Below are 25,478 nucleotides of genomic sequence, written 5' to 3'. Positions count from 1 at the left end.
AACAGTTTGTATTCCCACCAACAGTTCAAGAGGGTTCCCGTTTTTCCACATCCTCGCCAGCATCTATAGTTTCCTGATTTGTTAATTTTAGCCACTCTCACTGGTGTGAGGTGGTATCTCAGTGTGCCTTTGATTTGTATAACCCTGATGATGACTGATGTTAAGCATCACTTCATGTCTGTTGGCTATCTGGATGTCTTCTTTGGAAAAGTGTCTAATCGTGTCTTCTGCCCATTTTTTTCACTAGATTATTTGTTTTTGGGGTGTGGAGTTTGACAAGTTCTTTATAGATTTTGGATACTAGCCCTTTATCTGATATGTCATTTGCAAATACCTTTTCCCATTCCATTGGTTGCCTTCTAGTTTTATTGATTGTTTCTTTTGCAGTGCAGAAGCTTTTTATCTTGATGAGGTCCCAATAGTTCATTTTTGCTTTTAATTCCGTTTCCTTTGGAGATGTGTTAAGCAAGAAATTGCTGCGGCTGAGGTAAAAGATGTTGTTGCCTGCTTTCTCCTCTAGGGTTTTGATGGTTTCCTGTGTCACATTTAGGATATTGTTGTGTTTCATTGCATCACTTAGTTCTCTAATTCTCCCCTCATACTCCTGGATTTTTTTTATCTCTCTTTTTCTCAGCTTCCTCTTTTTCCATAATTTTATCTTCTAGCTCACCTATTCTCTCCTCTGTCTCTTCAATCCGGGCTGTGGTCACCTGCATTTTATTTTGCACCTCATTTATAGTATTTTTTAGCTCCTCATGACTGTTTCTTAGTCCCAAGGTATCTGTAGCAATAGATTCTCTGCTGTCCTCTTTGCTTTTCTCAAGCCCTGCGATTAATTTTATGACTATTATTTTAAATTCATGTTCCGTGATATTGCTTAAATTGTTTTTGATCAATTCGTTAGCTGCCGCTACTTCCTGGAGTTTCTTTTGAGGAGAATTCTTCCATTTTGTTACTTTGGATAGTCTGTGGGGTAGCACAGAACTGTAGGGCACTTCCCCTGTACTGTCTGGAGTAACTTGTGTTGGTGGGCGGGGCCGTAGTCACACCCGATGTCTGTTCCTAGTCAACCGCAGGCATCACAGTCAGACTGGTGTGTACCTTATCTTCCCCTCTGCCTGGGGCAGGACTCACTGTGGAGTGGTGTGGCCCTGGTCTGGGCTACTTGCACACTGCCAGGCTTGCGGTGCTGCTTGTATGGGATCTGGCGTATTAGCCAGGGTGGATTCGCAAGGTGCACCAGGGAGGGAGGGGTCGGCTCAGCTCAGTTTGCTGTCAGTGGTCACCTGCGGGAAGGGCCCTGCAGCACCAGAAGGGAAGCAGGCAGACCCGTCCAAGGGATGGATCTACAGAAGCACAGCGTTGGGTGTTTGTGCGGTGCAAGCAAGTTCGTGATGCAACTGGTTCCCTTTGGGAGTTCGGCTCGGGGATGGGAGAGGGAGATGGTGCTAGAGGGCACCCTTGTTCCCCGTGGAGCTGAGCTCTGTCTTCTGGGGCTCAACACCTCTCCCACCCGGTGTCCTTTTGCCCTCCCGCTCTCCGAGCAGGGCTGTTGACTTTTAACATTCCAGATGTCAAGTCCCGCTGGCTGTCCGAACTCATGGAATCCGGCCCCTCCGCTTTTGCAAGCCACACTTGGGGGTTCTGCCTTGCCCGGTGCACTGTCCCCCCTCTGCCCCGGATCCCTCCCACCAGTCTGTGTAGTGCGCACCACCTCTCCGCTCTTCCTACCCTCTTCCATGGGCCACTTGTGTACACTTGACTCTGGAGAGTCCGTCTGCTAGTCTTCTGGTGGTTTTATGGGTTATTTAGCAGATGTGGGTGGAATCTAAGTGATCAGCAGGATACGGTGAGCCCAGCATCCTCCTACGCAGCCAACTTCTCCGAACAGCCTGCCTGTATATATAAAATTCTAAAGATTCTACCAAAAAACTGTCAGAACCAAGAAATAAATTCAGTAAAGTCACAGGATACAAAATCAATGTACAGAACTCTGTTGCATTTCTATACACTGATAATGAAGCCGCAGAAAGAGAAATTAAGAAATCGATCCACCTGGCTCTGGTTCTCACTGTGGCTTAGCCTCTGGGTGCTCACAGGCCCTTGGGGAGCCCCAGGTCAGGCCCCACAGCTTTCACTCCATCCCCTCCTGGGGTGAGATTTCCAGACAAGGGTCAGGTTCAGGGTTCAGGCTGGGGCTGGCCAGCCAGGGGGAGGGGGCTGGTTTGCATGAAGGGTCTCTCCCTCCCCTTGGGCTGCTGGAGGTAATAAGAGAGACTCTGGGAGCCCGGCTGAGGGACATTGAGGACACACTGCTGAGCAGGGGTCTCCACCATGGCCTGGGCTCCTCTCTTGCTCACACTGCTAGCTCACTGCACAGGTGGCTGGAGGCTGGGATCGGGGCTGGAGACGAGAGGACTGTGGAACCATGTATGGGCCCTGTCCACTGACCCCTCTCTCTCACCCCGTGTCTCTCTTCTGACTTGCAGGGTCCTGGGCCCAGTCGGTGGTGACTCAGCCATCTGCAGTGTCCTAGCCTGTGAATAAGACTGTTACCACCTCCTGCACTGGAAGCAGCAGCAATGTTGGGGCTGGAGGTGTGTCCTGGTACCAGCAGCTCCCAGGCAGTGTCCCCAACGTTGTCATCTATGGTAGCAGTGCTCGGCCTGCGGGGGTCCCGTCCAGACTCTCAGGCTCCAGGTCAGGGAACGTGGCCTCCCTGAGCATCTCTAGCCTCCAGGCTGAGGATGAGGCTGATTATTACTGCTCAGTGTGGGACCACAGTCTCAAAGCTCACACACTGCTCCAGGCCTGTGGGGAAGGGGACCCAAACCTGCTGTCCCCTCAGCAATGGGACTTCCTGTGCAGCTCACACCCCTTGGGCAAAACAGCTGCTTCTTTGTTCGTTTCCTCCAAAAGTGGAGTCTTAGACCAAGGCTATGGAATTTTTTCTAGAAAAAGTGTCCTTGTTCTCCCAAATTGTGCCCGTAAACCCAGCCCTACTCCGCAAAACATTGTCAGATTTTCTTCCGTTGGGCAGGATTTACTGCACACCTTGGGGCAGGCTGTCCTGGGAATTGAGTCCCCGTTGGGTCACAACCAGGCAGATTCCATGTGTTCCTGATCAGGATAGATGACTGTACAGAGATCCGTCCCTGCACACCCTCTGGTGATCACCAAGTATGTGCCAGGCATGACCCTTGGGCTTAGGCTCAGCGTGAGTGCTCTAGGGACAATCTATGTCCTCATGTTGCTGAAAATGTCCTGGGAGAGAAAGAGGACAAAGAAGTATGAATAGCAACACATAAGATGTTTCTGGAGAGTGAACAAGGGTGAGGCAGTGAGGTGGACCTGGAACATTGGAGGGGTTGACAGGAAACCCCCGAATCTGACGTGCTGGGATGATGTCTCAGTGCTGCATAGATGATCAAGGAGCCAGAGGGGAGAGTGAGGAGGGGACCAGGCAGAGGCTGTTGACTGTGTCCCCGTCAGACCCCTCCTCCTGAGGTCAGGGGTCCAGGCTCGGGTCCTGCTGGAAGAGCTGTGCTGAGAGGTGGGTCCCAGGGAGCCACCTCTGTCTTTCTGACAAGGCAGAGCTGCCTCTTTCCAATCCCTTCCCCTGTGGTCCTTGTTGATGGACTCCCCCACTCCCACAAGCAGTAGACAGGAGAGGAATCCAGGGGAGGGCCCGGGGGTCTGACCCTGCTCCGTAAACTGGGGTCAGAGGGAGGAGGAGCGCCCCAGCCTTCCCAAGCCGTGGGATGTGGCCGGTCCAGGCTTCTGTCTACCTGCTGTGCCAGCCACAGGACACATCATTCCTCAGGGGCCAGTCTCTGGTCACCCTGTCCTCTACTCATGTAAACCCATGAGGGAGGGTCAGGATCTGGGGAGGCTGCTGTAGGGAATGGAAGGGTGGGTGGGGGTGAGAAGGTTGCAGCCTAGTGATGGGCCCTGAGGTGAGGGATCTCCCCCAGGAGTGAGGAGGGGGCCGTGGAACTGGCAGGAGTCAAGAGGGCCTTCCCTTCCCCCAGGCGCGATACTCACATTGCCTTTCACATGCTTTGTCACCTGTAATGTGGCAAAAAGGGGTGCTGTGGGCACGTGTATGAACCACACGGGTGAGCCCAGAACTGTGGACCCAGCACCTGACGGCCATCAGGAGCAGCTCAGTAACGAGGGTCCAGACAACCACAGGCCTCTAACTGGGGTGCCAGTTTTGTCACAGAGGACAGGATGTTTTTGGGGTGTGAAGGTGTGTGGGATAGAATGGAATAATTCATGTGGTTTTGGCCAGCAATCAGGGACAGAAGTCAGGGCCACCAGGGGGCCAGCCATCAGTGTGCTCGCTAGAGGATACTCACCCGATAGGATCTGGGGCTCATCACCACCCAGGCTGCCTGTGCCCTTAGGTTAGCTCCTCTCTTCTTCCTCTGGCTCATTCCACCGGTGAAATCCCAGGGCACGGGAGCTGGACAGACGTACAGCAAGGGCGTACCTGAGTGCAGCAACTCCACCCACATGGGAATTTCTGGATAGAAAGAGACCTCCAGGAGCCCAGTCTCCATAACAGAGCTTTCGACGTCAGAGTCTGTGCGTCCTTCATGACCTGGGCCCCTCTCCTCCTCACCTCCCTCCCTCCCCACACAGCTGAGAGCCAGCCTCATCCAAGGTGGGTGGGAGATGTGCCAGCTCTGCTCCAAACCCTCACTCTCATTCACAGTGGACTCCTGCCCTGCTCAAACTCCTCTGGGTCCCTTTAGAGTGCCTGTGAGCCAGGCAGGGCTGACTCGACCACCGTTAGTGATAAAGGTCCTAGAACGATGGCCATGTTCTCTTACACTAGACACAGTAACATTGCTGGCAATGAGGCAGAAGCTTGGCTTCAGCAACACCTGAGCCATGTCCTCAAACTTCATTTCAATGGAAGAACAAACATCTAGCCCTCTGGGGTCTCCACAGAGTTTCTGGATGCAGGGCAAGCAGCCTGGCTTCCCTGAACATCCCTGGTCTTCAGGCTGAGGGGGAGGCTGTTTATTTCCGCTCAGCGTGGAAAAGCAGCCTTGGAGTTGCACAGTGACTCAGGCCAGTTGGGAAGTGACACCCCAACCCTGACCTCCCAGGCCTCACCCATCACCTGGAGACCATGTCACTGGTCCATGAAGAGACAAGAGCTGGGTTTCTGCTGACAATCGTGTGGACCACTCAGGATTAGAAGACATAATAATGTGAGGAAAAAAGGTCGGATCTGCAGAATTAGCAAGTGCATGGGAAGTATCATTACGGATCTATTTGGCCTTTGTGAATATATGTACATTCACGTGCTTTCCCAAAGGGGAAACAAAGATTTCAGGTTTAAGTAAATGGGTACTTATTTTTCCAGGTCTTTCTGTTCCATTTGGAGATGCTGAATTCGTGTGTTCAGCTGGTCCATCTCTCTTCCCTCCAGGAGACATGTTCACCAGGGTCACCAGCCCCCACCTTCCCCTGTTTCTTGGGCCTTGGCACATGTTCTGACCTCTGACCCAGGGCTATCCCCTTTCTGCAGGGACATCGGTTGGGTCACCTTACAGATCCCACCTTACATACCACAGCTGTGCTCAGACCTCTTTGTCCCGATTCCCGTGCACACCGCACATGCACCTGGGCAGTATCCCCATCTGTATGTCCTTGGGGCACCCCGTGTGTCCTTCCAGGTACCACATGCAGTGTCTGACAACAGGAGACACAGTTGCAGCTCCAGGGATACAGTTGACAGAGGTGACCCTTTTGCGATAAATCATAGTCTTCACTGAGGTGCTCTGCCCTGAACACCTGCTCTCCTGGGCTGAGGCTGATGGTCAGGAATCCCCAGGAGAGTCTCTATCCCTGTAGACAGCTCATCCCCCAACCATCTACGGGCTCCACTCAGCACTTGGTCAGGACACTGATTTTGTGACATAGCCTCAGTGCTGCTCTCACGGAGCTCGAGCCTCATGGGGACAACAGACACAAACCCCCTGTGCTGTCAGCGGTGGGCTGTCACTCCCTCAGTCACTGCAGTGGTACCTCTATCCAGGCTGCACTCTGAAGGAAAGTCTTGTGTCCCAAACCAGAGCCACAGGGGCTGTGATCTCAAGGACAAAGCCCGACTTTTCTCCACCTCTCCATCACTCAGATGAGATAGCTTTGACAGAATCTTCGGGATCCAGGTGGCCTGGGGTACTAGAAATTCATTCATCTCGTCACGGGTTGTTGAATGAATAATTGCTCTATACACAACATGATGGACACAAATTGCGGGGACTGTAGCTGTTCCCACTGCAATGAGTGGTCAGCCCGAAATCCTTTTGCCTTAGAAGCTCTGTCTTTTAGTAATTTTCTGAGTATTATGGTTCTGAGTGCCTAAGTAGAGACCCCTCAAAGGGTTTCATTGGGCATCATGTTGACCTTTCCTACCTGGAAGATTAGACCCACAATATAAATAAGTGATTTTAGAAAAAGGATATAAACCCCTCTTATACTGAGAACAGAACAAATTCCTGCACAGTAGGACCTTTCTCTTTCCCAGGAGGGTCATTCTCAGGTTATGGAAACACAGGCATCAGGGAAGCCAGCGGTGGGAAAGGAGAGGTTCTCCCAGAGACCAGCAGGGGGCACTGTGACACTGTGTCTGGGGCTATCTGCAGGACAGGGGCATCCAGCTGGGCAGTCCTCCACTGACAGAAAGCAAGGACTGGACCCCTTGCCTCCAGTGGGGCCAGGGCAGGTGTGTCTGGTCAGGACCTGGAGGAGTTCCTGGACCTGGGCCTGTGTGGTCCCCACAGCTGCTGCCTCCAGGCCCACCCAGGGGGAACGCAGTGCATCAGGAAGTCTCCAGTCCAAGGGCCACAGACCCTGTGTGTGCACATGGAGAAAAGGCAGGGGTGGGTCCCATTTGCATGAGCAGCCCCTCCTCTGTGACCCTGTGGACAGGGGATAAGACAGGCCAGGGGCAGTCCAGCCCCAGCTCTGTGGCCTAAGAAGGGGGTGTGTCACCATGGCCTGGATCCCCGTCCTCCTCGTGCTCCTCTGTCACTGCGCAGGTAGGGACAGGATCCAGGGCACCAGGGTGGGCCCGCAGCCAGAGTCAAATCCCTGTGGCTCAGCTCCCTAATCTCATGTACCCTGTCCCTTGTCTTCCCTCTGCTGTGTCTGTGTTTGCAGGTTCCCTGTCCCAGCCTGTCGTGACTCAGCCAGCCTCCCTCTCTGCATCTCTGGGAGCAACAGCCAGACTCACCTGCACCCTGAGCAGGGACATCAATGTTGGAGGCTACTACATATACTGGTACCAACAGAAGCCAGGGAGCCCTCCCCGGTATCTCCTGTACTACTACTCAGACTCAGATAAGCACCAGGGCCCTGGCGTCCCCAGCCGCTTCTCTGGGTCCAAAGATGCCTCGGCCAATGCAGGGCTTCTGCTCATCTCTGGGCTGCAGCCTGAGGACGAGGCTATTACTGTGCAATCGGGCACAGTAGTGCTGGTCACAGTGACACGAACTCATGGGGAAGTGGGACAAATATCTCAGCCTGCTCAGATCCCTGCACTCTGACTCTCTTCCAGTTGAAAATAACTTGAATGCACACTGACTGTCTTTGGAAGTAGCTTTTAGATCACAATACCTTTCCTCCTCCCAGTGTCCTATTCAACCTCTTTCTACTGTCAGGAAAACAAACAAGCCAACAAACAAACAGGCAACAAAGAAACCCACGACAATGCCGACATTTTGTCTGGTGGTTAAAGTGTAAAACTCAGAGAGTGTTGAGCTGGCTCTTTTTCTCTTTACAAAGGCACATCCACTGTCTTAGTTTTCTAGTCAGCGTCTGGACCATCACAGCAGGTGGACAGTCCTCCAGAATGTGGAGTCTGTTCCTCCAGGGGTTGGGGCAGAGGCTCCCTTCCCTCCAGGTTCCTGTGCTCAGAGCTGACCGAATAGCTGTGTGTTCCAGGTAGGATGTACTAAATAAGATTGGTGCCGAAGGAGGACTCAGAACAGAAGAAATAGCAGGCACAGAGCTGGCTGGGCATCCAGGCTAGCTACTTGCCCCTTAAATTGTGACATCAGGGGAGGGGGGCTAGCCAGGGGAGAAACTTTAGGTGTCAGCAAAACTCTCAGGAGTGCTTGTGAAGGTAACATGCAGTGCTCCTTCATTGCTACAAAATGCTGGGTCTGCTCTTGAGAAGGTGGGAAGTAGATCCCACAGATGTGAATTTACCAAAGCGGACACCATCAGGGACTTTGGGTACCCCTGTGGCTGGTTTCCTGAACTCCCAGGCCCTGACTCTGTCCTCCTCTCTTCTCCTGTGACATCAGAGTTCATCAGTGATCCAAGCAGCAGGGAGGCTGTGGGGCGACAGGGCAAGATGTCCCCTATCTGTGCACAGAGAAGTCCAGCCCTGTGTCTTTCCAGAAGGAAGTTTTTCCATTTGTGACAACATGGACGAACCTGCCAGATGTTACCTTAGGAGAAATCAGCCCTACAGAGAAAGACAAATGCTATATAATCTCATTTATATGTGGAATCTACAGGAAATATAATGTTAAAAATTACTGTACAGTTTTACTGGTGTCGATGAGTTAGAATAGGGTAACACATACCAGGACAAGAAGGATATTTGTATAAGTCCAGCGTCTTACATAAATTTTGATTATGAACTGTTAATTTATAGTGATGAAAATAAACATGACAAGATGTATTAGTTTATCACTCTGTATTGTGCAATTCAGATACTGAGTATACTCACAATGTTTTGTAACCGCCACAACTATCCATTTCCAGAGCTTTTTCATCATCCCGAGCCCCCAACAGGGGAATGGGTGATATGGAATGGCAGAGGAGCCAGGCCCCAGGAACCCATGCCAATGCAGGAAGCAGCAGAGGGCAGAGGGCAGCTCCCATGGGGCTCTTTGCGGATGCGTCCTGACCCAGGTGGGAGTGTCGTTAGGCTGTGCTTCCTACCCCGGAATGACCACGTGGGTGCACGCTCAGCCCATGGCACGGGGATCTGTGTGCCCGCTGCAGGGGGTCCAGAAACTCCAGTTTTCTTTCCCAAAATGTGTCAGGGAACATCCGTGAGACCTGAGGTCCTCCTATGAGGCATCTGCTGTATGATTCATGCCTATTCTTGTCTGAATTCCCTGCAAAATCCATGAGTGCTCTCCTCCAGACACTGAGGAAAGGCCTCATTTTCAGTCTACATTCTCTGTGCTTGTCAAGCGGAACTTGCACTTATTTCTGGTCTTTTTATTTATATTATTTGGGTACTTTCAGCTTTATTTATTTATTTTCAGAGAGAGAGAGGGAGGAAGGAGCAGAGAGAGAGGGATTGAGAATCCCAAGTAGGCTCAGAACCCAGCTCAGGGCTCAATCACAGAAGTGGAGATCATGACCCGAACTGAAATCAAGAGTCTGACACCCAACCGACTGAGCCACCCTATTTCTGGCCTTTTGAATCTGTACCATTGATATATGTGTCTGTTTGGGGACTGATACCATGCCAATTATAGGTAATGTAGAAAATGCAAAGTTTGATAGATGATAGATAGAATATACTCACGTGGTCTATAGCCATGCACCGTCATTGATCTACCTCATCCAGTTCAGTGCAGAGGTAATGGGGACTGGCCCGCCAGAATGGGAAGTGAGATGAGAAAACTGAAGTGTCCCCCCAGGTCTCCAGGAAAAAGGTTGTGGAGGGGCGTGCATGCTCTCCACTCTTGTGCTCACTGGGCGGAAACATCATCCCCCAGTGGTCGATGACTCTTGGCGCCAACAACACAAGTCTCTAAGTAGTGGGGGGAGCCCAGGGTGATTCATGCTGAGGAGGCCCTGTGTCTGCAGCAAGGACTGAGGTGTGGTGGCACCTGCAGAAGCCCTGAGGGAGGAGAAGATCTGGCCCTGTGTGGGGGTGGACAGTATGCCAGGCTGACTGAAGTCCTTAGTGCCCTGGTGTCTCTCTCACAGCTCCAGGATGTCCCTTCAGGTCATGGGTGCGGCTGGACACCTAGACAGCAGGGGGCGCTGTGGGCCTGTGCCTGAGTGGTGTCTGTGTGGGGAGGGGTCCCAGCTGAGCACCCAGGCCTGGAGCCCTGCCTTGTGCCCCCTGCAAAATTGTGCCTAGAGGAGTTTCCCTAGTCCCACCCACCCCACACTCAGCTGTCACCACATTCAGTCCCAGGGGAGGGAGAGATTTGCCTGAAGGCTTCCTCTCTCTCTTCCAGGAGGGGAGAGGATAAGAGAGGCTTTGTGCAGGTCTCTCCCTTGAGGGCTCAGAAGCACAGCCTGGGGTGTCTCCACCCTGGCCTGGACGCCTCCCCTCCTCACCTTCCTTGCTCTCTGCTCAGGTTACTGGCTGTGGAAAGCGGAAGAATTGCTTCCGGGGGACCCCTAAGTTGCTTGCTTCCCCCATTTTGAGAACACACTGTGAGTAATAACCTGATACTGACCCGTGTCTCCACTGCTCTGTTGCTGGGTCCTGGGCACTGTCTGTGTTGACACAGGAAGCCTCTTTATCAGGGTCTGTGGGCTAGAAGTTCACCCTCACATGCACTGGAATCAGCAACAATGTTGGGTTGTATTATGTGGGCTGGTACCCACAGATTCCCCACCATGTCCCCAAAGCTGAGATGGTCAGAAGCACTAGGCCCTCTGGGATCCCAGCTGGGTTCTCGAGAACAGGGCCTCTCTGAACATCTCGGGCCTGCGGCCTGAGGACGAGGCTGGTCATTACTGACACAGTGCTCTAAGCCTGTGGGCAAATGATACAGCAATGTGCCCCAGTTTCCCATGGTCACTGCCAGTGACAAATAAACAGGGAGACCGTGGACACCCTGGAGGGTCTGAGCGTCTGACTCTCTGAGCACAGAACAACTATGAAGAGTCAGTGACAGTATCTTCCCCTCGTGTGGTTTTCTTCTAAAAATAAGACAAATCTCTTAAGATAATTTACAGGCATAAAGTGCAGTCATTTAAATAGTACGATTCAGTGGTCTGTATGTTTCCTGAGTTTGGCAAACATCATCAGGATCAAATTGACGACATTTCCATCACCTGCAGAAAAAACCCCTGACCCCCCAGCAGTGAGTCCATGGCCCCCCTGCACTCAGCCCTTTGGAGCCGAAAATTCCTTTCTGTCTGCAGTGATTTTCCTGTTGTGCGCATTTCACAGGTGCCGAATCACAGACCACGTGCCCCCGGAAGCGCACCTTTCAGTGGCATCAGCGTGTGCATTGTTGTAGGGACATCACGGGCACCATATTTAAATACAGGGAACGTTTCATCGTTTCCTCTAGAGACGGGTTCATCTTGTGCCGAGGACACGCGGATCTATCTAGGTGGCTGCAATTTTAATAGAGGCTGTCGAAATAACATAATTATTTTCCATGATGGTGTGTAATCACAGATTCTTTTTTTAAAAGTTTATGGGGCGCCTGGGTGGCTCAGTCGGTTGGGCGGCCGACTTCGCCTCAGGTCACGATCTTGCGGTCCGTGAGTTCGAGCCCCGCGTCGGGCTCTGGGCTGATGGCTCAGAGCCTGGAGCCTGCTTCCGATTCTGTATCTCCCTCTCTCTCTGCCCCTCCCCCGTTCATGCTCTGTCTCTCTCTGTCTCAAAAATAAATAAAACGTTAAAAAAAAATTTAAAAAAAAGTTTATTTTCCGATGGCTATTTTCCCACATTGTCATTTTTTATTTTGTAGATTTCTGCATACTGCAATTTTGTTCAATAGTTTAGCCGGTGTTGTTTATTATTATGAAGAATAATATTATGTGTTACGGTCCATATTTCAAGATTTTGTCTCATACATTTTTCCTTTCCTTGTGGTGGGGAGGTGGGCTCTGTGGCCTTTCTCTTTTTCCCATTCCCTCATGCCCGGCAGACTCTACATGTCTCCTCCCCACTCTTTTTCCTTAGTGAGATGTTTCCAGAGCGTCCCTCCTGACTTGGCTTTCTCTCCCATCTGCCCACAGCACTGCATCTGAGACCTCCCGTTTCACTATTGCTCGCCCTGGATGCCCGTCCTGGGGTCAGGGCTTGGGTCTCTCCACTTGCTGTCCTGTGTCTTCACTCTCAGGGGCTGCTTCGAGTGATGGTGGTTCAGACCCACGGCTAGCTTTCCCCTTCTGTCACCCCAGCCTTTTCGGGAACTGACTTCTCTTTCCACTGACACTCATGATTTGTGGTGTGAACGTGGGAACGAGGCCACCAGGGATTCTGGGCTGGTTTTGTGTTCATTTATCATTTATTTTCACTTCCAGGTGGAGAAGTTGATACATAATAAGTCTCATGTGGATATTACTTCAGCTACCCAGAATTTTTCATGAAAAATATTGTTAAGTCTAAATTAATAACAATAAAAGGAGACCTCCCTTAACAACAGATACCTTTAAAATTATTTCATTTTTTTCTAAGTTACTTTGATATAAAGGGTGAAAATGAGCAGACAAAGATAATTTTAAGAAAACTGTTACTTAATATTTGTCTGAAATTTCTTCTTAATAGCCTTAAATGTCACTAAAACCACAGGTAGAGAGTAGAGAGAAGAAGGCAGGTTTCCAAGTTAAGGGATGAAATATATTACTTAGAAGTGTTGGAGCTACCTTGAGTTCACTCCTTGGTGAGGTACAGGCAGAGGCTTCAGCAGATGCTGTCACCCAAAGGAAACTTTATTTGCCACAGATAAGGGGATCAGGGACAAGAATTATCAAAGCTGTGACTCCCTGAGTGGAGGCGAGTGGGTTCCTTTCGTTCGGGGTTAGGATGGATACCCAGAAAAGGGAGTTTTGTCATCTTACGCAAGAGTGGGCATGAGGTTGTGCAGGAATATGGAGAATAGGAGCTTGTGTCCCCATCATGTGGTAGGTCAATGAAGCTTGTCCTCCTCCTAGGGCAGAGACTTAACGTTATAAAGAGGCAGAGGTCCCTGGAGGACACTCCCTGGTCCATCTGCAGTGGTGGAGCTGTTGCAGGAGATAAAACTGGTCTAGGCTCCCAGGCTCTTTCTGCTGTTTGCCTCTGAAATACGGGAACATTCCTGTGAAAAAGAAGGGTTGTCAGCGGGGGTCCTGCTGGTGACTGTTTTAACCTCATTAACCTGTGGGGCAAGGTTTCAATCCTGCAAAAACAACTCAAGCATGTGCTTTAGGTCAAAGTTTCCTTTTGTTCCTACACTGGGACTTTTCCTCTGGGTCATTGTCTCTGAAGCACTCAGGCTATTTCCTGGCCTGGTGGAGACTGGTAGGTTGGCATCCCCTTTGTTCTCCTCAAACCCTGAATTCCTGACCTTGTTGCATTTCTGTTTTCTTTTCCTCCCAGGAAAGTGCTCAGTATGGGTGCTGGGCAAGTAGAACCTGCAGGGCACAGACCACAGAAAATAGCTGGGGGCCTCAAATGAGTGCTCTTGGGACAGCAAAGCTGTCTCCTCTTTCTATACAGAGATTTTTTTCCCACCTGGGGACCCCTTCAGTTCTGCTTTCAGATGGCTCAGGGTATTTAGTTTAAAAACATGGTGCTAACAAGCGGCCTTGGGCAGCTTAGTCAGTTAAATGTCGGACCTCAGCTCAAGTCATGATCTCCTGGTTTGTGATTTCAATTCCCAAGTCCACCTGTCTACTGTCAGCAAGGAGCCAGCCTAGGGGCTAAGGCAGACAGGGGGAACAACCTCAGGGTTAACAAGGCACCTTTTCTTTCGTTAACCATCTCCGCTCTGGACTGCTTTGTCTGCAGTGCAGTGGTCTGTAGCTCAATTTACCTGTTTACCTAACTTGGTCTTTCCTCCAGTGAAAGCAGTTTTTCTGCTATAGTACTAAGTTGGGGAGTGCTTCTGCCCTGAACGCCTAATCTTGCTTACCTCATATACCTTTGTATTGGGAGCCTTTGTGCCTGTCCTTATTTTAGGCCTTTTCCCTTTCCTGTCTATTGTGGGGGTTCTGCACCCCTTTCTATGCTGGGGTGCCTTTACATCCCTCTAGTCTTGGGGTCCAATCTGGTTTGCCCAAATTCAGTTGTGAGCATCCTATGGCTTTGTATTTCTTTATGTCGTATTAACCCGTTGGTGTAAGCCCAGCGGACTCCTAAGCTCATCCCCCACGGTGAACATCATCTTTTGTTGTCAATAAGAAAACAAAACAGTCTGTTAATGATTAGTGGGTGACACCATGAAACTTATCTTCTAGGTTCTACTTTCCAGCGTGGGGTCTGGATGGAAGATATTTTCTCACTTCAAGGAGACTGAGGAAGTCGGACTGTGCACTGTAGATAGGGACAGCCCTAACAATGGACGACAGAGAGGAATGTGAGAAATGAAGGATCACAGGGGGTCTGACTTGGGAGGCCCTGAAGAGAGTCTCATACATTCTCAGTGGGAACAGTCATCACGGCCATGTGCCCCTGCAGCCAGTCAGCTGGGGGACTCAGCTGGAGAGGGAGCAGTACGTGGACTTGATGGGCTGGGTGGTCAGTGAGGTGGGTGGGACTAAACCTCGAGGGGTATGTGGGATGGATTGTGATCATGCTAGTGATGACCCAGGATTTTAAGAAAGTGAGGAGGGACAGGGAGTATAAGGAAGTGAAGAAACCAGCAGGAAAAGAGAGAGAGAAAATGCCATTTCTTCCATGTCATAAGTATCCTCTCACCCATCCTCTTACTGGACAAGAGGGAGTGGTATCTGTCTCACCAGGCCTCCTGCCTTGTCTCCTTGACACCAAAGGAGAAGTAGAAATAAATCAGTTGCGATAATAGCCAAAGTATTAAATGACAGCTGAGGGGCCCCTGGGTGGCTCCGTCAGTTAAATATCTGACTTCGGTTCAGGTCATGTTCTCATGGCTACCGAGTTCAAGTGCCATGTCGGGCTCTCTGCTGACACCTCGGAGCCTCCAGCCTGCTTCCCATTCTGTCTCTGTCTCTCTCTCTCTGCCCTTCCCCCACTTGGGTTCTGTCTTTCTCTCTCTCAAATACATATAAACTTTTAAAAAATTAAAAAAGAAAGACAGATGAAAGCATCTCCCTCACTCTCTCAGGTAGGTTTAATTCTCTTCCACTTCCTGCACAGCTTAAAACCTATTTGTGCTCAAGGAAAAGAAAGAATGAATATATGAATGAGAGTGATGAAAGTTTTCAGAGAACAAAATATAGAAGAGTACATCTTCAGTTTGGTAAAGAGAACTATAAAACACTTTCCCTTTGTTTAACACACACGGAGATGAAGCACTGAAATCTTTCCCACCACGGGTAGGGAGCAAGGCCCCCATGTCCTATCTCAACACTGCTGTTCCACATAGGACTGGATGTGCCCGTCAGAACCATAATGCAAGACAAACAATGAGAGGCATAGAGATGAAGAAGAGCAAGAGACAGGTGCCCCAGTTCCAGGTGAGAGAAGGATCTCCACGAAAACTACAAAGGAAGCTACAGTTAATTATGCAAATATATAAATTCAAAGAGTCATAAATAATTTTGGAAACATTTTAGAATAAAGATCAACATAGAAATATCATATAGATGTGTATATACTAGCAATAAACCGGTGAAAATAATTATAAAAAACCCTTAAAACCACTCGATGAAGTGTTTGGGGCATGTTTATTAATACAGGTATAGGCCACAGGTACTAAAATCTGGACAATGCTGGTAAATGTAATCAAAGTGGACCTAAAACAATGGAAAGATATGTTCTGTTCATGGATTAGAAGACTCATTATCGTAAACATGCCAGTTCTTCACAAATTGTATAAAAGTGTCATTCAGTTCCTGTCCTAGCAAGTCAGAGTGGTATGGATAGAGGATAGACACATTGGCCAAGATAACAACATAAAACGCAGAAACAGACCCACAGAATGAAGGATAAACAATTTTTTTTTACAAAGTTGAAGAAGCCTTTCCGAGGAGAAAGGATGGACTTTTGGACAAATGGCCACAGAACAATTGTATATCCTGAAAGATAAATGAATCATACATAAAACTCACTTTATGTATATTAAAAAATCACTAAAAGGATTATAGACATAAATGTAAACATAAAGCTGTAAACATAAAAAGGAGAAAATATTCAGGATCTAGGGTTTCTATAAAAATTTTTAGACAAGATATTGTCAGGATAACCCATGAAAAAACAAAAACCAAAAACCAAAAAATGAGACTTGTTGAAAAGGACTTCATCAAATATAAATTCATTGTTATTTCCTTTTCTTTTTAATGTAGTAAGCCAAGGAAATTACCTAAAAATATAGAAGATTAACATAATACTCAATTTAATGGACAGTAGCTGGAATCCATTGCTTTAATGCACAGGAGTTTTCAAACATTCACGAGATAGACATATTCTCAATTGTAGGCCAGAGGAGGGACATGAGGTCTGGAGTATCTTCTGCAAAGAACTGGCAATTTACCATTTAACTGAGGTAAATGCCTCCAAATCCTATGGCTTCTTTGGAGACTGAAAATGCTACATTGATCACGGGCAACACTAGAGGATCATTATCCAAGATTCAGCTCAATGATGTGTGAATAAACAGAAGTGAGGAAACCCGCTGGGCTCTCAGGGTTGTGGGACACAGTGGGCTGTGTGCCCTTCAGCCAGGAGGGGGCGCTGTGGGACTGCCCTGTCGTCCCTACACAGGGCCTCAGTGGGGACCATTCACTAAAAGGAACCTGGGACTGGGGACTGGGCCCTGTACTTCCTGAGAGAGACTCAGCAGCTGCGTCCCTTCTGGTGTGGCAGAGTCCCCACTTGAACAAGAACATGTGTGTTGTCTCAACGGGTGCTTCCTTGCAGGGGTCTCCCCAGTGGTGAAGCCAACCTCCATCGTCCCCAGTATGTGATGTGAGGTGGCAAGAGTGACAGCTGACAAAGATTTTCAGTGTGGAACCCTGTAGGAATGCACACGACGAATGTGGGCTTCTACCCACAACCTGGAGAAAAGGTCTCCCTGTGTCCTCAGTGCTGAGGGAGCTTCTGGGAAAGGAGAACTCTGGGACCAGGGAGGAAGCCGGGAAGGGGGAAGAAATCGGCCTCCTGCACAGAACTGGCCATGTGTCAATGTGGACCCATCGCTGCTGTGGCCTTGATCATCATCTGTATGGTTGTACAAGAGTCACCACGTCAGTCCTGCCCCATCAATAATAGCCAAGGGCGCTGTGGACAGACTCACTATGCGGAGCCAGAGGAGAGCACAGTGTGTCCTCAGGGGATGGGAGGCCACACAGGGGACACCTGGCCTGTCCCGAAGGAAGGGGATGGTGGACAGAGCAGTGGGAAGGCAAGAACTCTGATGAGATCTGCTCACCATGTCACATATGCTGTGTCTGGGCCTGGACACCAGGGGGTGGTCGTCACCTGCTTCTGAGGGTCGGACATGACTAGAGCTGGGACCTGTATGTGGACAATGCCTGTGCCCTCTGCTCAGGACTCCAAACTGTGACCTCCCGTCTCCTGGCATGGCCCCAGAGACCACCTCCCCGTCCAACCCACCTGACATCCTCAGGCAGAGGGACTTGACCCAGGGTCAGTGAAGTGTCAGAGAGCTGCTGGTCTGATTTGCATGGATGGGCCCTCCCTCTCTCAGAGGATGAAAAGGGGAAGGAAGGGATTAGAGGAGATCTGCTCAGCTGTGGGTCCACAGAAGGCAGGGTCGGTGATGACCTCCACCATGGCCTGGTTCCCTCTTCTCCTCACCCTCCTCATCTACTGCACAGGTGACTAGATGAGGGAACAGAGGAAGTGGTCCCGGGAGGACACGTGGGCCTTGGATTCTCCTCTGGTCTCTAGACCCCAGCATCACGCTCTCTTTGTCTCTCCCCTTCCAGGGTCCTGGGCCCAGTCTGTGCTGACTCAGCCGCCCTCAGTGTCTGGGACCCTGGGCCAGACGGTCACCATCTCCTGCGCTGGAGGTGCCAACATCGGTATTGTTGGTGTGACCTGGTACCAACAGCTTCCAGGAAAGGCCCCTAAATTCCTCATCTATGCTAATAGCAATCAACCCTCAGGGGTTTCTGGTCGATTTTCTGGCTCCATGTCTGGCAACACAGGCTCCTTGACCATCACTGGGCTCCAGGCTGAGGACGAGGCTGATTATTACTGCCAGTCTGTTGATATTACTCAAGGTGCTGACACAGTGCTCCAGGCCTGTGGGGAAGTGAGACAAAAATCTGCTGTCCCCACAGTAATGGGACTTCCTGTGCAGCCCTGACCTTTTGGCCAAGTCAAGTGCTTCTTTATTTCGTACAAACTAGGGTCTGAGACCCTCCACAAACCATATGTCTAAAACCTTTCCACATTCTTTGCAATTCCTCCTTGAAGCCTGTCTTTCGGATCAATATACTGTGTGATTTTCTCAAAGTGAGCACATTCCTGGGTGCCAAAGGCAGGCTGCCCTCAGGACAGGGTCCATGACAGGTCACAGAAGAAACAGGAACACAAATCCAGCTCTGAGTCAGGACACATTAGGAGTGTCCGCTATGTGTCCTGGTAACAAAAGCTCCCACTAATTGCCCCTAAATCCTCATCTCTTATGATAGTTGGATCCATTGTGGATCCTGATTCCCTCTTTGGCTCCATGTCTAGCAACTCTGGCTCCCCGATCTTCCCTGGGCTGAGGGCTGAGGGCTGAGGGCTGAGGAGGAGGCTTCTGGTCCCTGCCCCTCCTGGGACAGCATCGTGGGCTCACACAGAGTCCCAGGCCCATGAGAACTGAAAGCAGAACCCCTTTCTCATCTGCTGGGAGGGCGAGGCCCCAGCAGCTGCTCAGGTTCAGCCTGTGACTTCTGCTTCTGATGCTCCTGCTGCTGCCACCATGGGCCCCGGTGCAGGCAGCAGCACCACCTGGGAGTGAGGGCTCCTCCTTCCCTTCTGTCCCCAACGTCACTCACAGCAGCCCCTTCCTAGACAAAGGGTCTCAAAGGCCACAGAAAGCTCATCTCGCCCATCAGGTTGCGACACAAGGTCTCTAAGTTCATGGACTGCGGTCATAGGTCCAGTGTTCTCAGCTCCCACCTGACTTCTGAGGAAGCCAGGGTCTCCATCCTTGGCCATTTACCTATTTCTAGAAGTTTCCAGACCTATGTAACCCTCTTATTAGTCTTCAGTAGAAATAACTGTTCTTTTGGCTCTTTGGGATGATGTCTTCTCTCCCTGCAGCACCAGCCCCAGAGTATATATGACTAAATCACAATTTTTTTTTGCCTTTTGTAATGAATCCCTTTCCATTCCCATCAATGCTGAGAACCAACCAGTGATTTTCTTATTCACTTGCATTGCCTACTACTTACAGAAAGATGTTGAATAACATGGCGTTTAGGTCACGTTAGCCTTTTCATCTTGTAGAAATGTCCTCCCCACCCCCATCTCATTTTATTTTCTGGGTGTGGGACTGAGTTCTCTGTGTGTGGGAGACTCTGTGTTGTCACAGTATACATTTTCTGTCTGTGAATGTGGAACGAGGTTGTAGACAAATGAAACTATGATCTCTGAGGGCCGTTACTGTATTTTGTGTATTGTGTTAGTATATTATTTATTTCTTTATTCGTCTATTTGCATCTAATTTAGTTAGCATATAGTCCAATAATAATTTCAGGAGTGGATTCCAGTGATTCATCCCCTATGTATAACACCCAGTGCTCATCCCAACAAGTGTCTTCCTTAATGCCTCTTACCCATTTAGCCCACACCTCCCCCACAACCCCGCCAGCAACCCTCAGTTTGTTCTCTATATGTAAGAGTCTCTTATGTTTTGTCTCCCTCTTTGTTTTTATATTATTTTTGCTACCCTTCCCTTATGTTCATCTGGTTTGTATCTTAAGTTGCTGATATGAGTGAAGTCATAGGATGTTTCTTTCTCTGACTGGCCAATTTCACTTAGCATAATATCCTCCAGTTCCATCCCCGTAGTTGCAAATGGCAAGATTTCATTCTTTTGATTGCCGAGTACTTCTCCATTGTATATATATACCACATCTTCTTTTTCCATTCATCTGTCGATGAACATTTGGACTCTTTCCATACTTTGGCTATTGTTGATAGTGCTGCCAGAAACATTGGGGTGCCTGTGCCCCTTTGAAACAGCACACTTGTATCCCTTGGACAAATACCTAGTAGTGCAATTTCTGGGTTGTAGGGTAGTACTTTTTTTTCCTTTTTTCTCACTTTTTAAAAAAATATAACTTATTGTCAAATTGGTTTGCATACAACACCCAGTGCTCATCCCAACAAGTGCCCTCCTCAATGCCCATCATCCATGGGTAGTTCCATTTTTAGTTTTTTGAGGAACCGCCATACTGTTTTTGAGAGTGACTGCACCAGTTTGCATTCCCACCAGCAGTGCAAGTGAGATCCTTTTTCTCCACATCCTTGCCAATATCTGTTTTTGCCTGAGTTGTTAATGTTAGCCCTTCTGACTGGCATGAGATGCTATCTCATTGTGGTTTCAATTTGTATTTCTTTGATGATGGGTGATGTAGAAACTTTTTTCATGTGTCTTTAACCATCGGATGTCTTCTTTGGAAAAGTGTCTATTCATGTCTTTTGCCCATTTCTTCACTGGAAAATTTATTTTGGGGGGAATGGTTTGGTGTTTGAGGGTATGTGAGAAAGGCTGGGACAATCCTGTTTGTCCCCTGCCAGCAGGGACACCACACAGGGCCTCCAGGGTTTCAGGCATCAGTGTGCTCACTAGATGATGCTGACCTGCCAGGACCTGGGAATTATCACCACCCAGACCACCTCTATCGCTGTATTAGTTCATTAACGCCTGCTCTGTGTGCTCCCACTTGTGAAAGCCCCGGGCATGGAAGCTGGACAGACAGACAGAAAGGGTTCACTTGAGTGCAGCCTGTCCACCCCCATGGAAGTTTCTGGAGCTATAAATATACTATGGGGAGCTCAGTCAGCACAATAGAGCTGGGTATCTACCATGACCTGGGCTCCTCTACTACTCACCCTCCCCACTCTCTGCACAGGTGAAGGCAGGCCTTACCCAGGACAAGTGGGAGATCCCCCCACCCTGATCCGGGAGATCCGGGGTCACTGCCCCACACCTTGCACAGGGCTCTTCACCCAGTCAAGTGGGACAAGACCTCTCTCTGCTGCCCTTGTTCCACCCATCTTGTCTCTGTTACTTAGCTTCACCAGCACTAGTCAGAGTCAGCGACTAGTCCTCACTGAGGAGATCTCTGCCGTCACGGCCAAAGCAACACAGGCCTACCTAAGGCCATGATGTCCATCTGGATATTCAAGAATGACCACTTGTCCTTTGCCATCAATGCTAAGTAATAACCATTGATTTTGGCTTTTTAATTACATTTTCTAGCTATTGAGGAATAATTTGAAAATAAAAGAAGTGAAGATCTCCTTTACCTGCTCTTGATCTTTGTGGAAATCGTCTCCTCACTACTGCAGGAACCCAGATGTGGGCCTCAGGATTACATCATCTGTGTGTGCGAGAGTGTGTGTTTTACCATATTATATACATGTATCTGTTTGTATTTTTATGTGGGTTTTATTAGGATATGGTGTTAAATCTAGTGAAAGGCCCTTTTGAGACCAATTGGGGCAATATGGTCATATCTCTTGATGTAATAATATGGTGTGTAATATAAAACTCTTTCTTATTATGTAACCCAATTTGTATCATTGGAATCAATCACACTTAATGATACTATCAATTTGTAAATATGGTATTGAGGTCTCCTTGTCAATATTTTATACCCAATATTTCTATCAATATTTCATGATACTGTTCTATTCTTTTCCTTTTTGTGAAAGGTATTTTGAAAGTGTATTTATGAGTTTTATAACGTTTTTAAAAGAAGTAAGAAATATTCAATACCATGTTATATTATGAAAAATTATGAAGCAAATAAATTGGAATCATCTAAATTCTGAAGTTTTGTTAGATGTCCCTTGTGAAAACATCTGTACCTAATGTATTTCTGTGGAGTGCTTCTATAATAACATTTTCCATGTTTTTATTGGAATTGGTCTATTCACTCAATGTATTTCTAGGACAGCCAATTTTGTAACTTCTAAGAAATTACGTATTTAATGTATTCTTACTAAGATGTACCACTTACAAGGTTTTTTTCTTCATTTTTCCTTTTTCCATGTGAGATTAACAGGATGCGCTGTGGGACAGCCCTGTGGTCCCTACACAGCAGGTCAGTGAGGACCAATCACTCAAAGGAGACCAGACCTGGAGGCTTTGTGGTGTCACAGCAGGTGCTACCTCCCAGGGCTCCCTGGGCAGGAGTTCCACCCCCATCTTCCCCAGTGTGTGGTGTGAGCTGAGCTCCAGCACCAGGGCTCAGGGTGGGGCTGGGCAGTCACTGGATGGACCTCATTTGCATGCACAGCCCCTCCTGTGGCAGAGGGTGGAGGAGAAAAGGAGGCCTGGGGTGGCCCAGCCCAGTGTGGGGACCAGGGTTCTGTCACCATGGCCTGGGTGCTGCTCCTCCTCCTACTCCTCCTTCACTGCACAGGTAGGGACAGGCCTTATGGACACGGGGTGCTCCCCACAACACCCTCCCTCTGCTCAGAATCCTGAATTTTGGTTTCCATTTCTAGCCAAATCCGCAAAGGGTGTCTGTGTTTGCCGGTTCCCTGTCCCAGCCTGTGCTCACTCAGCCACCCTCCCTCTCTGCATCTCTGGGAACAACAGCCAGACTCACCTGCACCCTGAGCAGTGGCTACAGTGTTGGCAGCTACCATATATACTGGTACCAGCAGAAACTAGGGACCTTTCCCAGGTATCTACTGAGATTCTACTCAGACTCAGATAAGCACCAGGGCCCTGGTGTTTCCAGGTGCTTCTCTGTGTCCAAAGATGCCTCGGCCAATGCAGGGCTTCTGCTCCTCTCTGGGCCGTAGCCTGAGGACGAGGCTGACTCTTCCTGTGCTACAGCTCATGGCACTGGGAGAAGCTTTGGCTACTCACAGTGACTCAGATATGGAGAAAGTGAGTCAAAAACCCCTGGGTCCACAGACTTTGTGTCTGAGGCTCTATTATTGGGAAGCTTCTGTGGAGGCTCCAGTAGGGGAGACACCTCTATGGTGAGAGCTGTCCTTGAGGAGGAAGGACTGACACACAGATGATTCTCTTGCCTGAGACAGCACACGTGTCCCAGGAGCCCACGTGAATCAGGGAATGGAGCCCAACTGCACATGCCCCTGGGTCTGGAGAAACTTAGCAAGAACAACTATTTTACGACCAAAATCTCTGGCTCTCCCTCTAGTCATATCTCCTTTACTACTCGCAGAATATTCACTTCACACACTCATGTTCATCAGTTATATGTTTTGTATCTGTTTTCCCACATCTAGAAATTCTTTGGGACACACAGTGAGTGTACTACAGTTTAACTGAATTTAACGCTTAGTTTCTCTGCGGGGAGATAGTGTCAGATCCACAGGTGAAGGGCTCAGCACCAGGAGGCTGCTCCCCATTTTGATGCCAACAACAACTGGTAGATGGCCTGTACCCTCTGTCCAACGTGGCTACACGTCAAAGGTTTCCACGACTCCCTCCTCGAGTTCCATTAATTTGCCAGATCAACTCACAGAACCGCGGGAGACACTGACTCCTTTTGTCAGCTCATTAAAGATATGATGAAGGGGTCAAGTAAACAAATAATGAAGAGACACTTAGTGCTAGGTCTGGGAGCATCTTGAGCACCAGAGCTTCAGTCCCTGTGGAGTTGAGGTGCATCTGTTCTGGGAATGGATGTGTTCACCAAACCGGAAACTCTTCAAACACTTTACTTTGGGATTTTATTGAGGAATTGGGTAGACGTGATTGGACATTAACTGCACTGTCAGTCTTCCCTCCCTGTCTCAAGTATGAGGGGGTGAATAATTGCAGGCTCTGATCAAGGCTTGGTCTTTCTGGGGACCAGCCCAATCCAGGAGCCATCCAGAAGCCCACCCAGAGTCATGTCATTAGAACTAAGATGCTTCTAGTGCTCTTGTCACTTAGGAAATGACAAGAATTTCAGAAACTCTGTGTCAGGATCCAGGGCGCAGAGACTTCTATATAGTTCCTAAGATCACACAGTTCGATTGTCTCAACTGGAAGGTGAACTAGACAGTCATGTTCATCCACAAATCTCAGGCCAGAAACTGTGACTCTTGTGTTACTGACGACACATCCATACTCGATATGTTAATAAGCACCTTGGTCATAGACACAATTTTCTCTTTCACCCATCTGACAAAAATGAGTCACAACGTCTTCAGACTCACCTCACCCTTCCCCCTCCCAACACAGGTTCCTTTCTCCCCTCTGCTCCTGCCTCCCTCAGGCCTTCAGTCTCTCCCTATGGTGCTTCAGGTCTGAACCCCATCTCTATGTTAGGATTTCAGAGAGAAGTAAAAGCTTACAGTAATTTCCTCTCTCTAGGGTTCATCTCTAGGGAGGAGAAGTCGCAGAAATTGGACTGAAAGGAAATCTCCTCATCATCTGATTTTCGCTCTCATCTCTGCTTATAGTTTCCATGCCCACCAGCCTCAGTAAATCTCTGTAATATGAAAACAATATTATTGTGTTTGTGACAAATGAAGGTTCATTCAGCCTTTGAGTATTTGCCCACAAATGCCATTAGTACAATGACTTTTCCCCCTTCAAACTTACTGAGGTTCCACAAAAGGTAACTGTTGACCTAGCCAACAAAGGAAGGATTGGCTACATAGTTCCAGACATGACAACTTTTCCTGTTTTTGAGAATATTTGTTTCCGAGGCCATCAGGAGACTAACGCAGCCACACACTTTTGTTCCAATCATTGAGGTCTCACGTATTAGCGTTTTTCCGAAATAAAAAAGGCATTCTTTCATGGTCACCGCCAAGGAGGCATCCAGGGACGTTGGGGGCATAGTGGGGGGTGGCTGTGCTGTGAAGGGCAGGAGGAAGGGACTGTGTTGTCACCCCTGTCTTGTGCTTCCTGAGACCTGAACCCACAGATGTGGGATGTGTATCTGTTGGGGTGAAAATGGACTGAAGACCCATCCCCAAGATCCAAATTCATGATTCAATGGAATTCCTATCAGAACTAATCTGCACCAAATTCCTCTTCCTTGTGTACATTCCATCCTTGTGCAAGGGAAGTGACCTTCAAGACACTAGCCTTCTTTAGCTCCAAGCTCCAGAATACAGGAGGCTCTTTAAAGAGCCAGCCCCAGCAATGGATTTGCATGAAGAACAACACTCAGGGAACGGAGAGAGGACATTAGAAGGACAGGGGTACACTTGTCTACATAGTTGGCCTCTGAAGAAAAGACTTCCTGAGGATACATGGAGCATATTCTCTCTCTCTCTCTTCTCTCTCTCTCTCTTTCTCTGTCTGTCTTACACAGACACACACGCAGATGCACACACACACACACACACACACACATCTCTCCTCTGAGTGTATAGTGTCCTAGATTCTTCAGTTTCCCAGCTTCTCTTTCTCTCCAGAAATCATAGTCAACATGTACTC

The 25,478-nt window shown here is 48.9% G+C and overlaps 4 protein-coding genes, 1 pseudogene and 1 gene segment (V, D, J or C); 5 read left to right on the top strand and 1 right to left on the bottom strand.

Annotated features, from left to right (window-relative positions):
- Positions 1-25,478, top strand: part of LOC123587584 (immunoglobulin lambda-1 light chain-like) — an 876,584-nt gene that overhangs the window by 344,820 nt on the left and 506,286 nt on the right. The window lies entirely within an intron of this gene.
- The window catches only part of LOC123587586, a 1,001,573-nt gene that overhangs the window by 493,067 nt on the left and 483,028 nt on the right, over positions 1-25,478 (top strand).
- LOC123587588 (immunoglobulin lambda-1 light chain-like) overlaps positions 1-25,478 on the top strand; it is an 824,513-nt gene that overhangs the window by 320,894 nt on the left and 478,141 nt on the right. The window lies entirely within an intron of this gene.
- The window catches only part of LOC123587590 (immunoglobulin lambda-1 light chain-like), a 577,236-nt gene that overhangs the window by 82,124 nt on the left and 469,634 nt on the right, over positions 1-25,478 (top strand). The gene's annotated exons all lie outside the window — the stretch shown is intronic.
- The window catches only part of LOC123587589, a 511,389-nt pseudogene continuing 492,842 nt past the window's right edge, over positions 6,932-25,478 (top strand).
- ZNF280B (zinc finger protein 280B) overlaps positions 12,957-25,478 on the bottom strand; it is a 101,437-nt gene continuing 88,915 nt past the window's right edge. The window contains exon 4 of the transcript XR_006707400.1: positions 12,957-13,049. The gene's annotated coding sequence lies outside the window, so the exon portion shown is untranslated. The remainder of the gene's footprint in view (positions 13,050-25,478) is intronic.

This window comes from Leopardus geoffroyi, chromosome D3, assembly GCF_018350155.1.
Source record: "Leopardus geoffroyi isolate Oge1 chromosome D3, O.geoffroyi_Oge1_pat1.0, whole genome shotgun sequence".
Lineage (NCBI taxonomy): Eukaryota > Metazoa > Chordata > Mammalia > Carnivora > Felidae > Leopardus > Leopardus geoffroyi.
This window is presented reverse-complemented; position numbering and strand designations above follow the sequence as displayed.